Raw genomic sequence first — 23,785 nt, forward strand, 5'->3', positions numbered from 1 at the left:
AAAATCGCAAAATACCGATCATTACGAAAAAAACGCAATCGGACTCCATTCGACCCGTTCGTGGGTAAGTAAATCAGCCCCTAAGTGTGTTATAGCATGCAATATTCTTAGCAAATTTTCAATTGGTCTTTATTTATTCTTTTTTTATTTATTTGCCTTTCTTTTTATGACTCTTTCTATTTTTAAATTGGGGGTCACTGACTCCAGCAGCAAAAAATCTATTGTTCTGTAAAGGTGGCCATACACGGGCCGACTATAGCTGCCGATATCGGTCCCTTGGACCGATTCGGCAGCTAATCGGCCCGTGTATGGGGAGAGCAGAGCGGCCTGGCCGACCGATATCTGGCCTGAAATTGGCCAGATCTCGATCGGCCAGGTTAGAAAATCTGGTCGGATCGGGGACCGCATCGGCTCGTTGATGCGGTCCCCGATCCGACTGCCCCATTGCCGCCCACATAATCCGATCGTCTGGCCCCAGGGCCAAATGATCGGATTATTATTTTTTTTTACCTAAATGGTCCCTGATATCGCCCACCCGTAGGTGGGGATATCGGGGGAAGATCCGCTCGCTTGGCGACATCGCCAAGCGAGCGGATCTGCTCGTGTATGGCCACCTTAAGGCTATAATGTTGCTGTTATTTTTATTACTTTATTTACATCAATACCTGGTTGCTAGGATAAATTACTAAATAAAAAAGCTAAATAAATTTTAAAACTACAAAACATAAAAAATGAAAACATTCTCAGAACATCAGTGTCTTTGTCATACTAAGAGGTGATTTAAAGGAAATTAATCACTTGACTTGGGGTTTTCCGGATAAGGGGTCCTTCCGTAATTCAGATCTCCTGCCTTTAGTCTACTAAAAAAATTATTTAAACAGTAATTAAACCTAATAAGACGGTTTTGCCTCCAATAAGGGTTAATTATATCTTAGTTGGGATCAAGTACAAGGTACAGTTTTATTATAGAGAAAAAGGAAACCATTTTTAAAAATGTGAATTATTTGATTCTATGAGAGATGGCCTTTCCGTAATTCAGAACTTTCTGGATAATGGGTTTCCTGATAAGGGGTCTGATAATATAGTTACCTAGGGGCACATTTACTAAAACTTTTTTTCTGGGTAAAAATTTGGAGTAACCACGATAATTTCTGAAGTTCTAAAATGTCTTTAGGTTATTTAGGTTATAACAGGGCATCAAGCCAATGGACAGTCTTATCTAGGAGAGAAGGCAAATAGCCACCAAGCCATGCCTCATAATTCCTACACAGCTCACATTAACTTCTAATTCTTCGTTATTATACTATAAAACTAGTTTGAAATTAACACTATGCCCTGAATTTGCAATTATCTCATTTACTAGAAGGTAACAAGCCCATAGCTTTGTCTCATTTATGTGTTTATTTTTGTAACGTGGTTTTTGTTTTATGGGTTTGCTCACTGAGCACGGAGATATGGAATGTATGACATCTTTAACCGTGAATATTACACCACTCTTCTTCATCCAAGATCAGCTTGTAATTTTCCTCTAAGGGTAGGGATCCCACAACCAAAATAGCAGCAAGTTCTTCAAATACATATGGCCAGCAATGTTTGGACCTGGATCAATACAGCTATTTAAATCTCCCCACATTCTAGTGAATATGCTCATTTGTGAGGGATGAACAGTGAGTCCTGTTTGTGAGCCTTCAGATCTGAGCATTCCAGGCACATAGACTTGTTTCATCAGTTCCCTCCCAAAGGAGAGGCGAAACAGAAGGGAATAGCATAAGGACTGTTATGTGTGCCTTCAGAGTATTCACTTTCTGCTGCTTCAACACAAATATGGCCAGCTGTTTATCAGAACATGGCAGTCGGCCTTGACGTGCTTGGGAACATAAAAAGATTGCAGCACCTTGTACAAGAGGCATAATGATTGTCATAGTCCTTTAAGTAGAAATCCTTCCAACCAAATGCCTTTAAAGGACAATGAAAGGTTAATATAAATTAAAAGTAAGTCTAAAAGGCATTTTTTAAGTACTTACTGCATATCTAAATTCCCTGACCCCTGCTTGCTTCTCTGAGATACGGTGCTGGCAGCCTACAGCAGTGTGAAGACTACAGTGACATCACTGAAATATCTCTTCCCTTCCTGTAGGTGCCAGCGGCAGCCTTCCTATTCTCTGAGCATGTGTGTAACTGGATCCTGTCTCCTGTGCTGAGCTACACATGCCCACCAGCCAATCAGAAGCGGATCTGCCAGAGGGGAGGGGGGGGAGGGAATGAAACACATGTGCAGTATGAAGCAAGGAGGGAAAGGAAGGGAGAATACCTTTTTAGAGATGGCTGTCTGTTCTAGAAAATGTGAAGTAAGTGTGGCTGAGTAAATATTTGATTAGGTGAGCCAAAAGTGTGGTGTTTTTACTAAACAATAGGAGGACTATTGGGCAGTATGCTTTTTAAATTTTGACTTGTATTCTCCTTTAACAACCAGCAGCTACTTCCCAATTTAGGAGCATAAGAATCAGAATTTTTATGGCACACAATAGTGCCACAGAGTATCACGCTGCTCAGTAATGCAGAAGAAGCCAATGTTACCACCATAATTCACACTAATTATCCCAGACATTAGACTATACCATAACTGAAAATATGTCCCTCCATCCTACTGCCCATAAAACAATCACAGATTAGTCAGATGCGGGTTCAGCTGTGTATGGCTGCCTGAAGTCTGATTACTCAAAACAATCCTGCAGAATTATCCAAGGTGTGCCTTCTTAGGATCTATACAACATTTAAACGAGAGCTAAACTTTTCACCCTCCATTTTTAACGAATAGCCCCCCTCTTCAGAGTGCCCCTGCCCCAACTGTATTCAGTGCCTGAAGGCAAAGGTCCTGTGGCCCCATGTACCAGCTATGTAAGTGCAGAGTAGTGGAGCACGGTTGGCAGCTGGCACCCGCAAAACAATCATCCATGAGCATACGCAGTGGAAGACAATCTAATCATATCTGCTTGTGATAAACTGTGACTGTATAATCTCACCCTGCTGTACAAACTAGGACAGAAAAAAATAAACCTACATTTGCTAAGTTATATACATTTTCTATTCTAGCCATTTATGAAAATGTTCACAAAGGATTAATCATATGCCACAAAACACTCTCCATATATCAGTTATAACTCGCCTATAGTTTACCTTAAAACAAGAGGGTTAAACCACTGGTTTAAAGACTTGACAGATAAAATGTATTCTACACCCCTGAAAGATTCCCCTTCAACTGAAACCTGAGAACAACAGGCAGACTCCTCAGCATTCCATGTAATAAGCAAAACAAAACAGGAATCCACTTGCCTGTCGCAACTAATAACCCTGCATAGAGAATGCTGTATTCTCATGTATACAGTCTGGGAATTCTTTAGTACATGAGTTACAGGGAAACATACCCAAACATGAGCTGACAAACAAACAAGAGCTGAATTTATATCTAAATATGCTTCAAGTTCAAGAGAAAAACACATTGTCTTCTATGATGGGAAATGATCTACTGACAGTCACATGAGAAATCACACTGTATATTAACCCTATTAGTAACCCTTTAAAAAATGGAATGAATCAACATGAAATTGCTTAGGGGATGAGTTGCACACAATACAATGGAGACAGGCAGAAATAACGATACTTTTAACATACCTATAACATACCTATAAGTAGGTTTTATATTTAAATGTATTTTCCTTCTCATGCATAGCTGTAAAAATATACATCACATTGTTCTCTATGCCTATGAGTAAGTGCGTTCGCGCACGAAACATGTCAGGCGTCTAGTTTTTAGATGGAACAATAAAGACCTGGTTTTAGCAGCATGTCGTGTCCGGAGATGTTTGGAGCTCAACTGTATATGATATCACATTGTTCTCCTGCTCCTCTTCTAGGAGAACAACGATTTCTAGGTCAGATATAGGTGAGGTAGGCCTATCAGAAGGCCTCATACATGGCCAGACAAGATGCTGAATCGACAGCTTAAATTTGCCTGTGTATGGACACTTCCTTCCATAATGGCACTGCCTTGTTATTCAAGTCATACCTGGTCAGTATGATGAGGAAAACAGAGGCAAACTACTTTGGATACAGCTTGTAAATTTGCAAGTTTTAATTGCAGACAAATGGAAAATTTTAAATGAAGCAGAGACAATGCCACTGACACTACAATAACTCTGCTTGGTGGGACACCACATGTACACTTCCCGGAAGTGGAGCACAGGATCCACATGTTCCAAGCACACTGCTTGGTTTTATCCTGCTGGTTAGGTAGCTACACACGCAAGACAGTTAATAAAGAACCAACAACACTTGCTTGGTGAAGCTTACATGCCTCTAACAGCTAACCTGGGACCCTGGGCTGGCACAAGGGATCCCTTGGAAAAGTGTCATGGAGTCGGAGGTACCATAAACTGAGAAGTCGGAGTCGTAGGATTTATGCACAGTTTTTACAGACCTGCCAGGGCTGTGGAGTCAGATTCGTAGAGTTGGAGTTAGTGAAATTTTAGTTACCTGGAGTTGGAGTCAGTGATGCCATAAACTAAGGAGTCAGAGTGAAATGATTGTACAGTCTCCATAGCCCTGGATGCGGTGTGGCTTTCTCATGTAAATAACCTAGGCCAGTGTTTTTTTTCTTTCAGAGAGGAAGCAGTTTGCCCGGTCCCAGATTAGCATTATTAGTGACTGAGGGTTGCCTGTTGTTGGGGTGTCAACTACACCAAAAAAGCATCTTGGTCAGTCAACAAGGACATACACACAGTAACTCTAAAAGGTGGCTATACACGCTAAGATCTGCTCGCTTGGCGAGGTCGTCAAGCGAGTGAATCTTCTCCCGATATCTCCACCTACAGGTGGGCGATATCAGGCTAATTTAGAACTATAATGACAAGTATAGGCGCAGTCGGTTCGTGGACTGCATCAACAAGCCAATGCGGTTCCCGATCCGACTAAATTTTTAAACCTGCTCAATCGATATCTGGGCGATTTCAGGACAGATATTGGTTGGGCAGGCCCGTCGTTGGTGCCCATACATGGGCCGATAAGCTGCCGAGTCAGTCTAAGAGACCGATATCGGCAGCTAGAATCGGCCTGTGTATGGCCACTTTAAGAAAGAGCAAGCTGTAAGATGAAGATATCTGAAAACATGTCCTTGCTTCAGTTGATAATAAGATAAATAAAAGTTCCTCTGCATGTTGGATTGTTGCAGATACATTCATATGTGCACATAAAAATATCAGTGTATATCTCACTTCCTGTTCTGCCACGTACAGTCAAAACCAGCATTTACAAAATATATACAGTATGTAAGCGCTAGATTAAACTAGACATGCATGACACATGGTCTTGCTGGACACTGCCAAGCAAGACACTGTCTCACATTTGTTTTATAGCTAAGATCTACCAAAGTGGTTCCCAAACTTAGGGCCTGATACGCTAGGGGGGGGGGCCAGAGCAGGGGATGGGGGACCCAGGCAGAAGCACAGTAACTAAGATTTTCTTTTCTCCTATTTAGTTAGAATGGGATTTGGGGGTAAATACTTGTTTTCTGCCCTAGATATTCTTTAAAATAGCTGACACAATGTTTTCCTAAACAAAATACAGCTCTACCAAGATGTGGAGACCCATTTATCAACATTCAGATTTTAGTGGTTCTAGAGTTTCTTGAAAGCACAAATAAACTCATTTCCACTAAAACCACAAATGTCTAGTCATTTAATAAAGATCCAAATTGAAAAAAAAAACAAATTAAAATGCAGAGCGAAAACAAAAGCACACAAACCATAAATTTTTCGTGGTCTTGATGTTTCCAACAAATTTGTGTTCTTGTAAATGAAAAAAAAACTGAACTTCTAAAACCATGAATTAAATAAAGATTGTTACAATTTGCCTAACAGCTCCCATTGCCTAACCATGTCTATGGAAGCTGGATGGTTCAGCACATATGAAACTTTTTTTATCTGCTGATCCACCATAACTGCCAGTGTATAAAGTGAAGAGTAAATAGTGCGGAAATAGGGTTACAATGGCGACTAGAACGCTGCCACACTGTACCTGGAGCACAGATGCATAATCTATTTGTGCCTTTAATGCAGGCACTAGCAGTGGTCTGAACATTAAAATGGGATCTCCACCAAAGAAACACAAAATATCATCTAAGCGGCTTTCCAATATTATTATTTCTTTCTGATATCATTATTAGTTGTTTGGAAATCAAGCAGAGGCCAGACTAGAGGAAAATGGTTCCTGTAACACTATAAGATTCTGAACCAGACAGGGATAAACAAATATTGCTTTCAATGTCAATTATAATAAGCCTATAGGCAAAGAATACAAATAAAAGAGACCTTGGTTATCAGAGAGGGTTTGATAAGAATGCCAGAGGGCTGGTTTCATTGTAGTCTGGAAAATTTTTAGAAATGCTATTTAAAGGGGCATTATTTAGAGGTTTCTCTAAAGAATAAAGGAATAATATTTATAAGTTGGACAGAATAAAAAGCAGAGGCATACATTTTCAGCTAGAAAAATCCCCAAAATATCCCCGTGTCTCATGATCTTGAATGGAAGTGCAATAAAAGTTTGTTTTACAGCTGAAAAGAACCACAACTGGTACTGTCAACCAAAGTTTTCAAAGTCTTGCATAGACTGATGCTGACTGCGTGGCCAAACCAACCCTTTATCAAACTGAATCAGACTGGGACTCTTTTAGGCACCAGCGAGACAGGCTGACAAGTTTGGTTAAAGACCAAATTAGTGAACTTGTAGAAAGAAGCATATCTTGACATACATGACCAGTTCTGATAGACATCAACGTTGTATGCCACTGACAAGGCTAGGAACTATATCAGGAAATAGATAGGGAAGCTGAGAACAGGATACTGTAGGGCTATTGGGTAGACATATCTGCTGGTAGCTGGGATTAATATTTATAAAGTTCAGCAACATAAAAACAATTCCAGTTACAAGCATGCTGTCCTCTAATGGTAATGTGCCAGATGCCCATCTGACTCATGTGAAGCACTCCTATCCCAGCCCCTAAATCAGTCATTAATCTGTGCCGGTGCACTCTGCTGTGCCTTATCAGCGGCATGCAACAGGTCTAGGAGGCAGGAAAAGAGCAAAGTTCACAATCAGCCTTTGACTTGAGCTTCTCTAAACACCAGACTAGGTGCTAACACCAATCTCTGAGCACACAGAGCACAAGTAAACAAGCGCTGTAAGCAAATAATCCCAATGAGCGAGTCTGTATATCATGCAAATAGGAACTGGTCACTTGTGCACATGTGGTAATGAAACACTCATGGGGGGTGGGTTTGTACTATAACAGGTATGTGTCTCATGTACTTATGCACAGAATCCCATAGAGCTTACAATCTATTTAGGACTCTAAATGAAAAGTGATAGATGAAACAGGTGACTTCAGTTTCACTATAACCCTTATTATGGAAAACACAGGGTCTTTGGAGAGGGAATGGTGTACTGATTAAGATACTAACTCAAGCTGGCACAGTGAAGCCTGGGCACTGTGTGACCTTGGCCAAGTCTGTTAAACTCCCTGTACCTCAGGCAATACAACTCCTCGCTTCACGCAATTCTACATTCATCATTTTGTAAAATGAGCATGTCTGTATTAAATATGCATCATGTATACACATTCTTTGTATTTATACATACAATTAGCGTTCCTACCCATGGCTGGTAATGGGCACAAGTAAAAACACTAAACATATCCAATTCTGTACATTTGTAGGTGATTGTTATGCCTCCCTCAGTAGCAAAATCCAGTAATCAATACAGATGCACACATCAGGCAAGTGTGGCACTGCTTAATGTGTGCCTTCCCAAGAGGTTCTGCAGCAGCTGCAGTTTTCCCATTCTATTAACGTACAACGTTTGGCCCTCCAGCCATCAGCTGTCAATGGATAAAAGGAGGGCCGCCGGCTTCCAGAGCTTTGCTAAAGGATTTGACACATATTAGGCACATATGTGGAGAGACTCCAAGCAAATAGGGGAAGCTGAAGTGCAAACAGACAGAGCTGCTAATTGCATTTGAAAGGGGAAAAAGTGCCGTCCAGTCACCATATAATCGCGTCCGGGAATGAACTGAATATTAATAACTGGCGCAGTGCGATTGCTCTGCCCCCTCACACTTCCATATAGCAGTACCCGGTGCTGCACCGGCACCTAATAGAGAAACAGAAGGCAGGAGATCTCGCCTTACTCACCTCTCACTCACTCCCCGCTTGCTCCCTCGCCCTCAAAACACACAGTAACACACCGGCGATAGCGCACCAGCAGAAGCGTGCAGCTGCCTCCGCCCCCTGGAAACGCCCCGCACTGCCTCCAGCGCCAGGCGACCTCTATAGAAGAGCTGCGAGCAAATACGAACGCTCCATTGGCAGGGAGCGTTACCAAGGCAACGGCAGGCCCATCTCTCTCCCCCTTTGCCAGACAGATAGGCAGTCGGCCAGATCCCTGTCTCTCAGCTATCCCGCAGCTGTGCCACTGTGCAACCAAAGCGCTGAATGCATTGACAATCCGAATGGCTCGCCATTGTCTAGGTGACATTGTTATAGGAAATTCATAGTCTAAACGGAAAATTGCATTTGATGCCATACTCATTCCTTTACTAGCTACGCTGGGTCTCTCACGGTAACAGTGCCCTCCTTTTGCTCTGGTGGTGTTACTGGGCAAACATTACCCGCCTTCTGTCTCATCTGACAGCTATATGGCTCCCTCCATAGAGAACATCTGACGCCATTTCTTTCTGCACTTGTGGGTAGAGTTCTGCCTCTTGAGACAATGTAGCAGAAGTCAGAGTTTTATGCTTCAATCACAGGTGCGTTACTGGCTTCTGCTACAATGTTTCAAAAGTCAGAACCAACAAGGAAGAATAGAAAATGAGAGGTAATGTTTGCAAGGGCAGCTTTTTAACAAATGCATATTGAAAATCAATTTAGAATTCTAATATCTTTAATCAGGCACATTTTATTTTTAGGTTTACATTTCCTACTGTAGGGTGACCAGATCACTTAAATTCAGGGACCTGTCTAATAATACATGTTGCAGGGCCGCACTAATTGCCTTTTAAAACTGCAATGAGTTCAGCCCTGCTAGCTGGATTTTTTAGACCTATCCCAGAATTTTCATTTGAACTGGTCACCCTACTTTAATTTCCAATGAACTGCATTTCTGCAAGTTGAAGGTATGGCCTCATCCATACAACAGCTGTGGCTAATGACCTCTAATAGGCACAAAAGCAAAACAGGCACAATTCAATGGAGATCCCTCACCCCCAAACAAACCTCTAGCTATTACCTGCATCTAACGATTTCCAGAAGACATGCATATGAGAATGAATGTACTAACTAGGGCCCCTACATGTGTAACATCTGTACCACCACCTGTGCTATACAGAACCACACCAGATCTTAGTGTTGTAGTTACACATAAATGACACAGATCATACCATATCATTCAATATGTCAGAAAGAGATGGTGTAACATAATACAGTTGAAATATCAATACAAGCAAATAAAATATATGTTGTGATGCATTCTTGAGCTTCTAGTTACCAATAAGTCATCATAAAAAATTATCACTTTGAATCTAGCTTCAATTATCACACCTCGCACTTCTTTTCTGCTTTGTTTTCAGGTACGTGTCTAATGAGTTTCTTGATAAGAATCAGCAGGGATAGACTGTGTGCATTCTATAGCTGTGTAATGGTAGAAAACAGGGATGGGTGTAGGCTGATAATCATCATAGCCTTGGGCTAGGGTTGAACTAGAGAACTGTATCAATACTGTGAAAACCTGATTATCTAGTCCTCTGCCCAGAGAGAGATAGTCAGCCCCATGAAGGTATATTTCAAATGTTTTATGAATACTGATGCTAACAAACTATTCACCAGATGTGATTTCACAGAAACCACTTTATCCAGGTAAAGGGTGGGCTGGCATTTATTATTATTAGATGTAGTGCTATACAAACAAACAAGCAAATAGTCCCTGGCCTAGCAAGCTTACATTCTGAGATGCCTGAGGCACAGGAAGATTAGATGATTTGCCCAAGGCCTTAAGGAATTGTTACAGTATTTAACCCACATATAGAGATGACAATTTAACCTTTGTCAGGTCACCAGCCTACTGGACAATGTATGTGTCAGAAATGGTCACGTTTTGCCAGTAAATATACAGACAGAAATGTTTAGATATACTTTAGTCCTAGCAAACACTCAAGTTAAATAAGGACCATATAAGTATACAGTTTGCAGCTGACCAAATTTCACTGGCCCCCATCCTAAAATGATCTCATTGCTGGCTCAAAAGAGAGTTGTTCATATCAAACCAATTTGGCCCATAACCTGGGAGGTGAAGTCACATAAAGATCTGCTCATTTGGCAGCCTGAAGAAGCAAACAGATCTTTAAATGTATGGGCTGTTTGGGGCCACTGATATAACTAATCTCTGCACCTGAATAAAAAAAATTAGCAAAACAAGTGGAATGTGTGGTTAAGATTTACAGCTCCAGCTTTGTGACTTGTTCTGTTGAGGATTATTAGTCACAATTTTACTAACCTCACTCCCTGCCACTAATATGCCTATGTTTAAAGTGGTGTCCTGGAAATTTAGTGCGCATTACCTAGTTACCCCAATGTAACCAGTGAACTAAATGTGTCTGAAGAGGAGCTGCCAAGAATTTTCAATCTAGACCAGCAATCTAAGTATTGGTAAACTGTGAATCACAGAAAACTTTAAAAAGAAAATCCTTGGTACAAAACTATAAAGAGAACAGTGTGGAAAGATGTTGAAGCAGAATCGTAGTAGGCCTGTCAATCAGCTGGTAATAAAACCAAAACATGGATCAGCTCTGATTAAGCCTCTCTGCAAAGTGCTTCCCTGTTGACATCATTCAGTTCCACAGGATTTCCTTTGGTGACTATTCTATGGGGTTAACCACCCATAGCAACCCATGCAAGAGAGATTTAGAATACTAATTACCCAATGTAAGGCCCAGCAAAAGAAGTATCATATTAGATATCTACACACACATATACCACAAATCTAGATGTAGACAACACTGTTTGCACTGCTTTTAAATTAACATACTATTTACACCTTTGAAAATAAACCATTTAAAACTAGAACAAGACACAGCAGAGAAACCATTGTTATGCAGTGACTAATACAAAGTGAGCAGCAGATCAAAAAAGGCAATTCAATGAACAAGAGGCTTGTCTCGCTTGAATATGACCTTATTCAACAGATTAGCAAAGCCCCCAATAACCCTTTATCACAAAACTCTAACCAGGGTGGCAACTGCCCCTCCCCTGGCTTTGAGTCACCACAGCGGGTCATTTATTCAACACCCAAGTCCAAAGCTTGCAGCTATCATAGAATCTAATGATTCACATGAATATTTAATCTCTCCACTCTCCTCTTATAGGGTTGTAGCCCCTAAAATAAAAATTAGCATAAAGGAAGAAAATGTAATTCAAAACAACTTTCTAATATAAATTTATTGCAAAATTTCAATTAATTTCAAGTTATTTGAAAATGTAATTGCTATTGAAAGCAATTATCTGTCCTTTGCTATTATTTGTACTGCTGCATCTGACTCTTGAAACAACGTAGCAGAAGCCATCTGATTAGCAAAAGCATAAAAGGGCATTGTTGGGATTGATGTAAGTAGAAAGACAAATACTGCCTTCGACTGCAATGGCAATTACAAATAATTTAAAAAAAGACATTTTTACTTTAGGTAGAAGTAAAAAAAAAACAAAAAACTGATTGACAGAAGTGCTGCAGTTGCATACAAAAGTACAGCTTGAACATTATCAGACTCTTTCTAGTTCAAACATGGGGTTTGTATGCCCTTTAAACGAAAGTATGTGGAAGAATGACAGATATATTCCATAAAAAGTTCTGCAGCGGTTGCTCACAAAGGTAAGGCCTGAGCGGTGTCTGTTTCCTCTTATGTTCACTTTAGTTAAACCATGAGTGCCCATCCTAGGAACCTCCTGCTGCAACACTCAGTATCCTATGGAAATGGGGGACGCTGCTAAATGGTATCCTAGTTGAACACCATAGGTACACCTGCAAGTTGTAGAGTAAATAGTACAAGGAACAGCAGCGCAACCATAACAGCTTTCCCCTGGCACACCCATAACCTGAACAACTGGTTTATAGGTACCTCCTTGTCTCCTGGTTTTCAAACACACTGGAGTTTACACCAACATGCAATTTAAATGGCACTGATCGCAGTTGCCCAGACAGCTGTGCAAGATCGCGCAGTACCTTACCTGCACAAAGCCATGCTTTTCTAGCACTCCAAGCTGAACGAAATCTGCATACAATAGAATCTATAGAAACAGTTTCCTTCCTAGCCGCTGTGTGTAGCAGTGTGCAGGTGACATCATCCTTCTCTGTTGTGATAGGATACAATGGAACGCTTTTACCCGTGCGCATGGAACGCTGATAACACGCAGGGCATTCTGGGGATTGTAGTTTCTTTCTAACCTAATTCCGTTACCAACTTTCTTTAGAAAACTACATTTCCCGGCGCAGCATTTCAAGAGCACCGTTTCCTCTTATCTGTAGGGAAAGAGATCTGCTGTTCCCAATAGGAGGCAAGTTGTGGACTGACACAGAAGACAATTGGGGTGGCTTTGTATAGAAGCAGGGCAATTCCAATCTGTTTAAAAGTCATTGTTTCATTTAAATTGCTTTGATTACTCAGTATTCTGCATACGGTAATTAACTTTTTAACAGCTATCGAACATTGTATGAATTTGTTGTATATAAATATTGTTATAATTATATATCATTTGTAGCGCTTACTTATTTGTAGAGGCCCTGGCTTACAGGGGACATGCACAAAGTGAGGATATATTTCTTGTTTGTTAAATACAAGTTTGTTTTTCTCAGACTTTACTTGCACTGCTGCCTTCAGCTAACCGGTTGTGTAACAACTTCCAAATCCTTTTACCCATTGTTATTTATTGAAGAATGCTGGGAGTTGTACTCAAACATCTGGGGAGCCAGTGTTAAAGCTGCCCATACAGGGGCAGATCCGCTCGCTTGGCGATGTCGCCAAGCAAGCGGATCTTCACCCGATATCCCCACCAACGGGTGGGCGATATTGGGGAACCTGTAGGCGAATTCGATCGTTTGGCCCTGCAGTCCCTGATCCGACTGAATTTTCTAACCTGCCCGATCGATATCTGGCCAATTTCAGGCCAGATATCAGTTGGCCAGGCCCATCGTTTCTGCCCCTACATGGGCCGATAAGCTGCCGAATCGGACCAAGGGACCGATATCGGCAGCTACAATCGGCCCGTGCATGGGGACCTTTAGGAATCAGGCAGATAACCCCCATTTGAAAGCTGCAAAGAGGCAGAAGAGGAAGGCAAATAATTCAAAAACTATAAAACATTATGAGGACCAGTTGCAAAGTTGCTAGGAAGAATACATTCTGTAACATGCTAAAAGTTAATTTAAATGTGAACTACCTCATTAGGTTCCATGTGCTAAGTTACATAGGACAAAGAAGGTCCCTAGTAGAAGTTTAGGTTGTTTGACAAAAGTCCCAGTATATAGTTTTCTAAGGTTAACATTGTTTCCAGGGAATGCCTCTATAGAGAGAGAGAGAGCACAAAATGTCCACAAATTCCTTGGCAGTGGGTAAATTTGTTTGTGTAGAATTGTCGGGTTATAAAGGGTTTAATAAAAATGATAAGCTCTGTGCATTTATTTTATGTATGTTTAATAACTGTGGGTGCCTTCATAACAATATTTACAATTTTGGTAAGCTTCCTGCACAAGGATTCGCAGCACCAAGTATATTTTTGCAGTTTCAAAACCATGCAGGCAGTATGGGTCAGTATAGACTTAGGGTGAAGACACACTAGTAGCACTGTCATAGCAGATATATAAAGATATATAATTCTGATAATTTAATGATAATTGTCTCTATGTGTGTTTTAGCAGAGGCAATTCTCAGTATTGTCTATAGCAGGGTATTTTCTGGCATTCAGCCATAGTCACTAATTATTTATTAATCATTTATTTAATTATCTATTTATTGGGCTGGTGGGGGCCTGTTTGGGCCTCTGTGTACTTGAAATGCCATGGTCTAGATCCCAGGCTAGCCTGCTGTGTTGAACACGGTTTGGTTTAATGGGGCAGTTTACATTCACAAAAGTTTTTTACACTGTAATAGTACACCACAAAAAACTCAATTTCTTTTTATTGTTTTACACTTTTTTTTCTTCTTTTAAACATGTATTTAACTGGGAATTCCGGCTTCCGAACCAAAATTTGTTAATTTGTTATCACTGTAATCTGTTCCTTTAAAAAGTATGAATACATACCATTTTCATATGCTGAAATCCAGCTGCAAAATAGTTCTTCTCTTTCTGCATCATTTGATCCCTGGCAGGGAAGGAGGGACAAAAACAGGCATCCCCAACCTTTTTTTATCCACATTCAAAGGTAAAAAGTGTTAGGTGGGAACGCAAGCATGAGAAATCTTTTTGGGGATGCTATATAAGTTCTAGAATTGGCTATTTGGTAACCCCTATGGGGAGTGTCATCCTACATGAGACACTGTTTGGTGGTACACCAGTTTTTTATGCAACCAAAACTTGCCTCCAAGCCAGGAATTCAAAAATAAGCACTTCCTTTTAGGCCACTGGGAGTAACATCCAAGGGGTTGGTGAGCAACATGATGCTCACATGTCACTGGTTGGGGATCACTGGACTAAACATTGATGTTACAAATTGTAACAACTTCTCCACAGTTTACAGACAGCATGCAGCTTTCATAACCCACAATACATTGCATCATGTGTGAAGGGAATAGTGGGATTTGGAGGATGCATGCAGGCTGAGTACAGTCGACTGTTTCATTTTATTTGAGTCTCAATAGTATTCAGCCCGATCAGCAGGATAACAGGGGGCCAGGCTTAGGTAACCGTTTCATTAAAAATCACGAAAAGGCTGCATATTTTTAATTGATGTATATTGCAGAGTTGGTTGAAATTATATTTACATTTAAAAAATCTTAAAGGAACAGAAACACCAAAAAAATCAAAGTGTATTAAACTAATTTTATATTAAGTACTATTGCCTTGCACTGGTAAAAGTTGAGTGTTTGGTTTAAAAACCCTACAATAGTTTATATAAGTAAGCTGCTGTAGCCATGGGGGCAGCCACTCAAAATAAAAAAAGGAGAAAAGCCACAGGTTACATAGTAGATAACAGATAAGCTACTTGGATTCCCATTGTATTCTATAGAGCTTATCTGTTATTGACCATATAACCTATGCCTTTTTTCCTTTTGTCTAGCTTGAATGGCTGCCCCCATGAATACACAGTATCTTATTTATATAAACTATAGTAGCTTTTCTAAAGCAAACACAGAACTTTTACCTCTGCAGGGCAACAGTACATTATATTTTAAAATATTTTAATTTTTTTGGTGTTACTGTTCCTTTAAGTTGTGTTTGGGTGGAGTTCCCCTTTAAATTTACCTTTCTCCTTTTCATGCTTTCCAGTAGATGCTCATTAAGTCAAGTCAGATTCTTTAATTGCTATAAGTCAGTAAGAGCTGACTCATGTCATGGAGGCACCCATATGTAGTAATGCTAAAATAAATATTCAAGAGATGCTATGTTCACACATTTATTAGAAATGCTGTCTGGAAAGGTCCCAGCCATAAAAGCCTTAGATTTGTGCCATACAGGACTGCTGACTCCTGGAATAGTGACAGTTTGATGTGGCTGCTGGACTCAGGAGATCCAACATTTATCCACTGTGGGATCAGACTGGTTTGTTAGTTTGCACAGAACCTTATACAGGTATGGGATCCCTTATCCGGAAACCCGTTATCCAGAAAGCTCCGAATTACGGAATGCTCGTCTCCCATAGACTCCATTTTAATCAAATAATTCAGAATTTTAAAACTGATTTCCTTTTTCTCTGTAGTAATAAAACAGTACCTTGTAATGATCCCAACTAAGATATACATAAGCCTTATTGGGGGTAGAACAATCCCATAGGGTTTAATTCATGTTTTATTGATTTTTTTATCAGACTTAACGTATGGAGATCCAAATTACGAAAATACCCCTTATCCGGAATACCCTTGGTTCCGACCATTCTGGATAATGGGTCCTATACCTGTACTGTAAAAGCCATGGCACACATTGTGACTAGTCGACCATGATAAATCTGCTCTACCACGGGCGACTAATCTCCTGCAAATGCTTTCCAACCAGCAATTTACATTATGTTAACATAGTTGGTGCTTCGTTTTTCAAGTAGCTTGAATGTTCCTCACGACACAACTTCGGGGAATTAAAGTGTCACATATTTTTTTCCATATGGGCCCTAAACTTTATTTTGTTTATGGCCAAAAACCTACTGACATTCCTGTTACTGCAAAGCATATTTTCCCCAAGAATTACATTCCACATACACTAACGATTAAACACAAGAAATATAAATAATCCATAAAGATGGGGGGCCTGCTGTGTTCTGCTTGGGTTGTTTATCATTTTTAACTTAATGTGGCTGAAAGATATAACCTAACTCTGAATAAAGTAATCCTTACTATTTGCAGAAAGCAGATAAACTGGCAAGGATAAGAAAGGTGGGAATATTAAAAAACAAGACATGGATACTTTTCTACAAATGACTGTGTGCTACCTGTACGTAAAATCATAAATATTCTAGAAATATAAGTAAATACAAGTAACATGTACTTGGCATGGTGTTACTCTGGCTAAAAAATACTAGTGGATGCAAGTTGCACCTAGCAGAAACAGCAAAGAGAAAAATGCCCTTTATATACTAATTAGCAAATTATGTGCACGGTTTTGTTTTGTAGTTGTTCAGAAAGGTAACCCTTCAAAATACCAATTTTACTGTTTTTCTTAAAGGAGAAGGAAAGGCTAATAAAGAGTTAATCTCAAGCTGCAGGCATACCTTCAGCTGTCTCAATAGTGCCCTTAAGTCTCCCCATATTTCACCTGTTCAGAAGATCTAAAGCCAAACAGGAATAAAAAACGCAGAGCTGGATAAAGAGGATTCCCATAATGCATCGCTCCTGCATTGACTATGTGACCAGAACACTGTAGGTGGCGCATGCGCATTGCTCGATTTTAGTGAGAGAAGCCGGCACGCTCCCCTCCCCTGGCCTCTGTGACACAGAGGCAGGAGCACAGAGCACAGAGCAGGAACGCAGAGCAGACCAAGGGGAATCCAGGAATCCAAGATGACAGCCGTGACAGGCTTCAAATACACCTAAGGTACAAGCCAATTTTTGTGAGATGTGACCATTATTTTAAAAAATAAATTTGGCGATTTGCTTTGGGCAAGGGAGCTCTACACTATATTATGGGCTACAGTAGTAGCCTTTCCTTGCTCTTTAAGTGTTAGCCTCAGATTGCAAAATACCCAAATGTATGAGCTGTAAATATGCTTTTTAACCATTTCTTTTCTGTGCTGTAAAAAAGATACATTTTCTTATAGTAAATCCCCTCATGTGATTTGAATTATGGATTAACTATTTGAAGGGGTGTTAGTGCTCATTGCTGCTTTTGTGCTGCCCTGAGGACTAACACCCCATTGCTCAAAACAGTCAAACACATTCTGCTGAATTGACAAAGGTATCTTACTTAATAAATGTATTTATTTGCTTAAAAGAGTAGTTTATTTATAGTATGTTAAAGAATGCCATATTATAAGCAACTTATGGTCTCTGAATTATTTATACCGTTTTCCAGCATTTTAATGTCTCTAGACTGGAGATCTTCTGAACAAAAGACCTAAATAATTCAAAAATCACAAAAGAAATAATAAAGGACATTTGGAAACTTGCACAGAATATTACTGTCTGCATTATACTAAAACCTCATTTAAAGACGAACAACACCTTTAAATACAACATGGCCTAAATATTTCACTGTAAATCAAAGGCAAAAACATTGCAGACCTGGATAAAATGAAGATCAGAACACTTTTGGATTGAGTTATTTTACAGCTTTTTAGGAAACTGCTTGTAATCTATTGGCAGATTTTGTGGGAAATTTCCATGCAGAAATTCCTTAAAGGAACAGTAACACCAAAAAATGAAAGTGTATAAAAGTAACTAAAATATAATGTGCTGCTGCCCTGCACTGGTAAAAGTTGTGTGTTTACTTCAGAAAGTCTACTATAATTTATATAAATAAGCTGCTATGTAGCCATGGAGGCAGCCATTCAAAGGAGAAAAGGCACAGGCACATAGCAGAAAACAGATAAAACACTATTGTATTCTACAGAGCTTATCTGTTATCTGCTATGTAACCTGTGCCTTTTCTCCTTTTTTCCAGCTTGAATGGCTGCCCCCATGGCTACACAGCAGCTTATTTATATAAATTATAGTAGTGTTACTGTAGCAAACACACCAGTTTTACCAGTGCAGGGCAACAGTGCATTATATTTTTATTACTTTAAAGCTCTTTCATTTTTTAGTGTTACTGTTCCTTTAAAGGACATGTAAACCCCACAAGCAAAAATGTAATCAGTGAACAGCCTCTTTGAACTGTTTCAATACCTGCCACACTGGTTGTCCAGAGGTTAACAGTAAGGCTGCAGCACCCCCTTAATCACTTCAATTTCCTTCTCCTCCTGTAACCTACTCAGCCCCCTCCCTCGGGAATTTGCTTTGGCTGTTGGCTTGTGGGCATGCTCAATTGTTCTAAGCTCAGATTACTAAACACACCCCCAGTCTAGCAGCCAATGAAGAGATGGCATTGCTGGTTCCCATAGAAACTCAGCTCTAGCTCCTTTCTCTCCTGAGCTCAGCTCAAACAAAGCAGAACTTTTATCAGAGACAGTTCTGCCTGTGTGAGCCTGTATTCTTGATTAAATGTATGCTGAATAAGGGTCTGTGTGTGTATGCTGTTTGCAGATTTAAATGTATCTGATTATGTATCAGAAGAAAAATGGCCACTGGGTGAAAGCTGCTATTTGCTTTAGGAAAATGGAATGGTGCTGGCAAACGGAGGGATCTATGCAGTACAAATAATGCCATTTGGGTGGGGGAGACGTGCCCAACTGATATACATTGTAGGCAAATGTATATTATATATATATAAATGTAGGCTTTACGTGTCCTTTAAGATTAATTCACTAAAGCCTGGTAAATTTTTTGAGTGTTAATACAGCCAGCCTTGTGTTACAAGTGTCTAAATCTAACTGTGTAGGGATGTGGTACAGGGGCATCATGAGCATAACCCAGTGACTGCTGGAGGGCTCAGTGGGGCATTTGTTGTATTTCAAAATATATCCATGAAAATGTCTTTATTTACAAACCTTCTGACCCCCTACCATCACTGGCCACACATAAGCTACAAGATCTGCTTACCTAATATTAAGATCTTTGCTCAGTAGTATAAAAGACTGGATTGTGTGTATAGAGTCTGGGTTAACACAGATGCCGTTATGAGCATGGGCGTCCGCAGAAAATTTTCCAAGGGGGGGCAAGTAAGCTAGCATCATCCTGCAACAGACAATATAAATATATATATATATTTTTTTTTGCAGGATGATACTAGGGGAGGCTAAAGATGGCCCATACACAGACTGACCTACAGCTAATGTGACACTTAGTGGATTCACTGCTGGCGTAAAAAGTTAACCTCCCAACTACCTCTTGCCGTTCCCACTGACTCCCAGGGATACTGTGCAAAAGTGCGGGTGGGGGTGCTTTTTTTTTTACCCTAAAATGTTTAGTATGTAAAAGTATTCATACGCGCACTTCTGTTAGGGGATCTGCAAACATTTGTGTTTGTGATCAGTTAGCTTAAAGGGGTAGTTTGCATTCGAATTCACTTTTATTTTTAATGGTTTTTCAGTTATTTAGCTTTTTGTTCAGCAGCTCTCCATTTGGTATTTCAGCAGCTATCTGGTTGCTAGGGTCTTATTTACCCTAGCAACCAGGTAGTGGTTTAAACAAGAGATGGGAATATGAATAGTTAAGGGGCCTACTTGGAAAAATAAGTAATACAAAATTATAATAATAATAAAATTGTAGCCTCACAGAGCAATATTTTTTGGCCCCCATTTGAAATCTGTATAGAGGCAGAAGAGAAAGGCAAATTATTCAAAAAAATCAATTAGGAAGACCAATTGCAAAGTTGCTAGGAATAGGCCATTTTATAACATACTAAAGGTTAACTTAAAAGTAAACCACCCCTTTAGATGTGTTTATGTTAGTTTTATAGCAAGAAAGGCAGTGGATACTGACTCCCCATTATATACAGTGAAACACAGTGGGTACTGATGGCAGATATTCAGGCCCTGGCACTATAACACTGGCACTGATACACAACATTGGCCCCACTGTAACTTACTATAAATGAACAAAACAATGACAAAAAAAAAAAAAATAGTAAGTGCAAAAAACAACAACAAATATACAAACACACAATGAACTTTTTCAGAGGGAAAGAGTTAACTTACCCTCCATCTGTTAGGGTAGGGGATAGATTATAAATTATTATAGATGTCAGGTCAGGCAAAAAAAAAAATTAATGTCAGCTAGTGATTCTTTAGAACTGTATAGTACCTGTGTATAGTACCTGGGTATAGTGCCTGTGTATAGTACCCGTGTATAGTACCCGTGTATAGTACCTGTGTATAGTACCTGTGTATAGTGCCTGTGTATAGTACCTGGGTATAGTACCTGTGTATAGTACCTGTGTATAGTGCCTGTGTATAGTACCTGGGTATAGTACCTGTGTATAGTACCTGTGTATAGTGCCTGGGTATAGTACCTGGGTATAGTACCTGTGTATAGTGCCTGTGTATAGTACCTGGGTATAGTACCTGTGTATAGTACCTGTGTATAGTGCCTGTGTATAGTACCTGTGTATAGTACCTGTGTATAGTACCTGTGTATAGTGCCTGTGTATAGTACCTGGGTATAGTACCTGTGTATAGTGCCTGTGTATAGTACCTGTGTATAGTACCTGTGGGATGAAAAGTTGAGAGTTGGTTCTTAGGTAAAGTTACAGCTGCAGATTCTTCTTTTCAGTCTTCATTTCTGTTTCCAGTTTGCAAAATCTCCCGATCCCTGTGTGTATCTGTGCTCTGATTGGTCAATTTTACTGTCTGTCAAGGAAGCTGTGCTCTGATTGGAGAATCCACAAGAAGAAAGATCCAATCGGAGCACAGCAAAACGGGCTTGAGGGGGACAGTGCAGAAACGGAGTAAGGTTTTTTTTTTTTGTTTTTTTTTGCTACTTTTCCAGGGGGGGCAAGTGCCCCCTCTTGCCCCCTTCTGTGGACGCCCATGGTTATGAGGTCAAGTTGGGATGGCAAGTCAATGAGGGGTTAGACAGAAAAGTGCCACAGTAGCACAGTGATGGCTACTGAGGTGGGCAGCTAAAAGCCCCAACAAAGACGTTTAGTGTTGCTATTGAGTGTAAGCACCTGATGTACCTGTGAAAAGTAACCTTTGTTGCTGCTCAGTAAATCAGCATATTTATTTGACTGAGTGGCAGAAATGGGCCAAGGAAATTTGGAATCTGTGCCCTGCCACCTTCATAGTCCCACCATGCTATCACACCCTGTCTGGCAGAGTTAGTAGCTGATGAAAACCTACTGACTTGGGTAGGGTGAGGCAGTCACATAGGGCTGATGCAGATCTGACTTTCTATAATAAAGATGCATGGTAATGTTATCATCTTGATTTATTTGCATTTATAGTTAATTACATTTAGACTATAAAAACAGCATAAAACATTTTCTAAATGCGTTCCCTCCTTTTTCAAAATGGTTGTGTCCTGAGCAGGTGCCTCTGCTTCCTACCCCTAGATTTCACCCTGTTCAGTCTGCTCTGTTCTCAAGTACTCTGTTTATTTTTCCGAATCTCAAGTTCTAAGCATAAATGCATGCCACAACTGCACTGTACATATTCACTTATAATCAGTAAATTACAATGATAAATATTCATGACAGGATTTGTGCTTTTTCCATTACACATTTTCATTAGTGCATGATTAATACTTTTCTCCAGCAATCCTTCATGTAAACTGCAGAGCACAGCAGAACAACAGATCTGCCCTAGAGTTCTGGGTTTTATCAAAGCCCTATCAGTGCATAGAACATGATTAATTTACCATAACACTGATAGGGGCTTGTGTTAAAAATGGCCTGCAGTCTGCTACAGGGAATGCAGCGTGTGATATAAAGAGCATGTTACATCCATTCATTCAGGGGAAAACTATTTCAAAACTGTAGATAATTAGATGTGTACACTCTGCCAGGAGCAGGTCAGCCCACTGAGGTATGTGTTTTATTTTCTGTTTTATTTAGTGTAATATCCATAGCAACCCTAAATTTAACATATATCATCCACATGCTCCCCGTTGTTGTTTAGCTTGCTCAATGCCATATGTGCTGGGGACACACTATAGTGCTATTGTATACCTGGGGCTGTAATGTTTGTTGCAGCCTCTCAAAGATTTACAGCGGGGAAGCATTAAAGCTGGCCATATATGCTAATATTTGCTTGTTTGGTGGGGTGTCAGATGAGAAGATGTTTGCTTGGTATGGCCACCCAGACAGTAGGCCAGATTGTGCTGATCCAGTTGTAAGCCGCCAGGACAATGATTGGATCACATGGGGAGTGGTGTGTGGTTCTTGTATGACAGGACATTCCAGCTAGCCAAAAGATATCTCTGTGCCCCAGTATGGGTAAGGGGGCCACTCTTGCTCCATACAAGGACCAATAAGCTGCCAACTAATTTAAGAGCGCCTGAATAACCAGGCTATATCAGCCAGAGTATATTCAGCATACTGTATATCCCACATACTGTGCTCCTGCAGTGTTGGGGCACTCTAAAAACCATGAGGTGATTTTTTTTGACCACTCCCATTACCTTTTCCAAATTTTGCATGTTCCTGCATCCTTCTATTATCTTCTACAGTGTCTCTATTCTTCTATATTTCTCTCTTCTGCTTTTTTCCACATCCACATCCCCTTTCCCTTTTTCTTTCCCTATCTCTTACTGTGCATAAAAGCACAAATGAGTAAAGAACATGGCCCACTGAGGCCCACTAAAATTTTCTGGTGCTCTGGTCGGCATGTCCAACTCTGCATTTCTCTCAACATTGACAAATACAAACACCTTTGGAATAGCTATGATAAAGGAATAGTATGCTGATGTCTCTAAATGACTGCAAGGGCCACTCTTTCACTGGTGCAGTTTGCTAACAATAGGATTCATTTATTTTAGATGTATTAGGTTCAAGGAAAGGTGATATCTGAGAAAGAACTTGAGTTAAAGGAGAAGGAAAGGCAAAATCTATAAAGGATACCATTTAACAGTCCTACTACTGTTAATCAAAAACGCTATAGTTTTGGTTCTATTATTGCAAGAATAACCGAGTTAAACTTACTTCAAAGTTTACATACAGAAAGCTTACATAAAATGTATTACTAGTAAAAAAATAACAAGCTTAGGCAGAACACTCACCTAGACATTCTTTCTCCAACATAAGCTTCACTGCACTGACTGCCTTACATAATATAAACATCAACTGGGATTGCAATGCTAGATATAAATTAAACAACTAGCAAGTTTTCATTTATGTTTAAAACAGAACTTTTGCCACCTCTTTCTCTTTCTTCTTTGCCTGTATATAAAATAAATAGCTCCCATGCCTCCTAAAAAGAATGCCTGAAGTTGTCTGACAGGACATCCCACATC

At 40.0% G+C, this 23,785-nt stretch overlaps 1 protein-coding gene across 4 annotated transcripts in view; it reads right to left on the reverse strand.

Moving 5' to 3' along the window:
* daam1 (dishevelled associated activator of morphogenesis 1) overlaps window positions 1-12,836 on the reverse strand; it is a 109,272-nt gene extending 96,436 nt beyond the window's left edge. For 2 of the 4 annotated variants that reach the window (XM_012969026.2, XM_004917214.3), the window contains exon 1: window positions 12,324-12,836. The gene's annotated coding sequence lies outside the window, so the exon portion shown is untranslated. Of the gene's footprint in view, window positions 1-8,243; window positions 8,338-12,323 lie in introns of those variants that run through there. The other 2 variants (XM_012969028.3, XM_012969024.3) reach the window with 1 other exon arrangement.
* Window positions 12,837-23,785: the final 10,949 nt, after the last annotated feature.

The sequence above is a fragment of the Xenopus tropicalis genome, chromosome 8 (genome assembly GCF_000004195.4).
Source record: "Xenopus tropicalis strain Nigerian chromosome 8, UCB_Xtro_10.0, whole genome shotgun sequence".
Taxonomy (NCBI): domain Eukaryota; kingdom Metazoa; phylum Chordata; class Amphibia; order Anura; family Pipidae; genus Xenopus; species Xenopus tropicalis.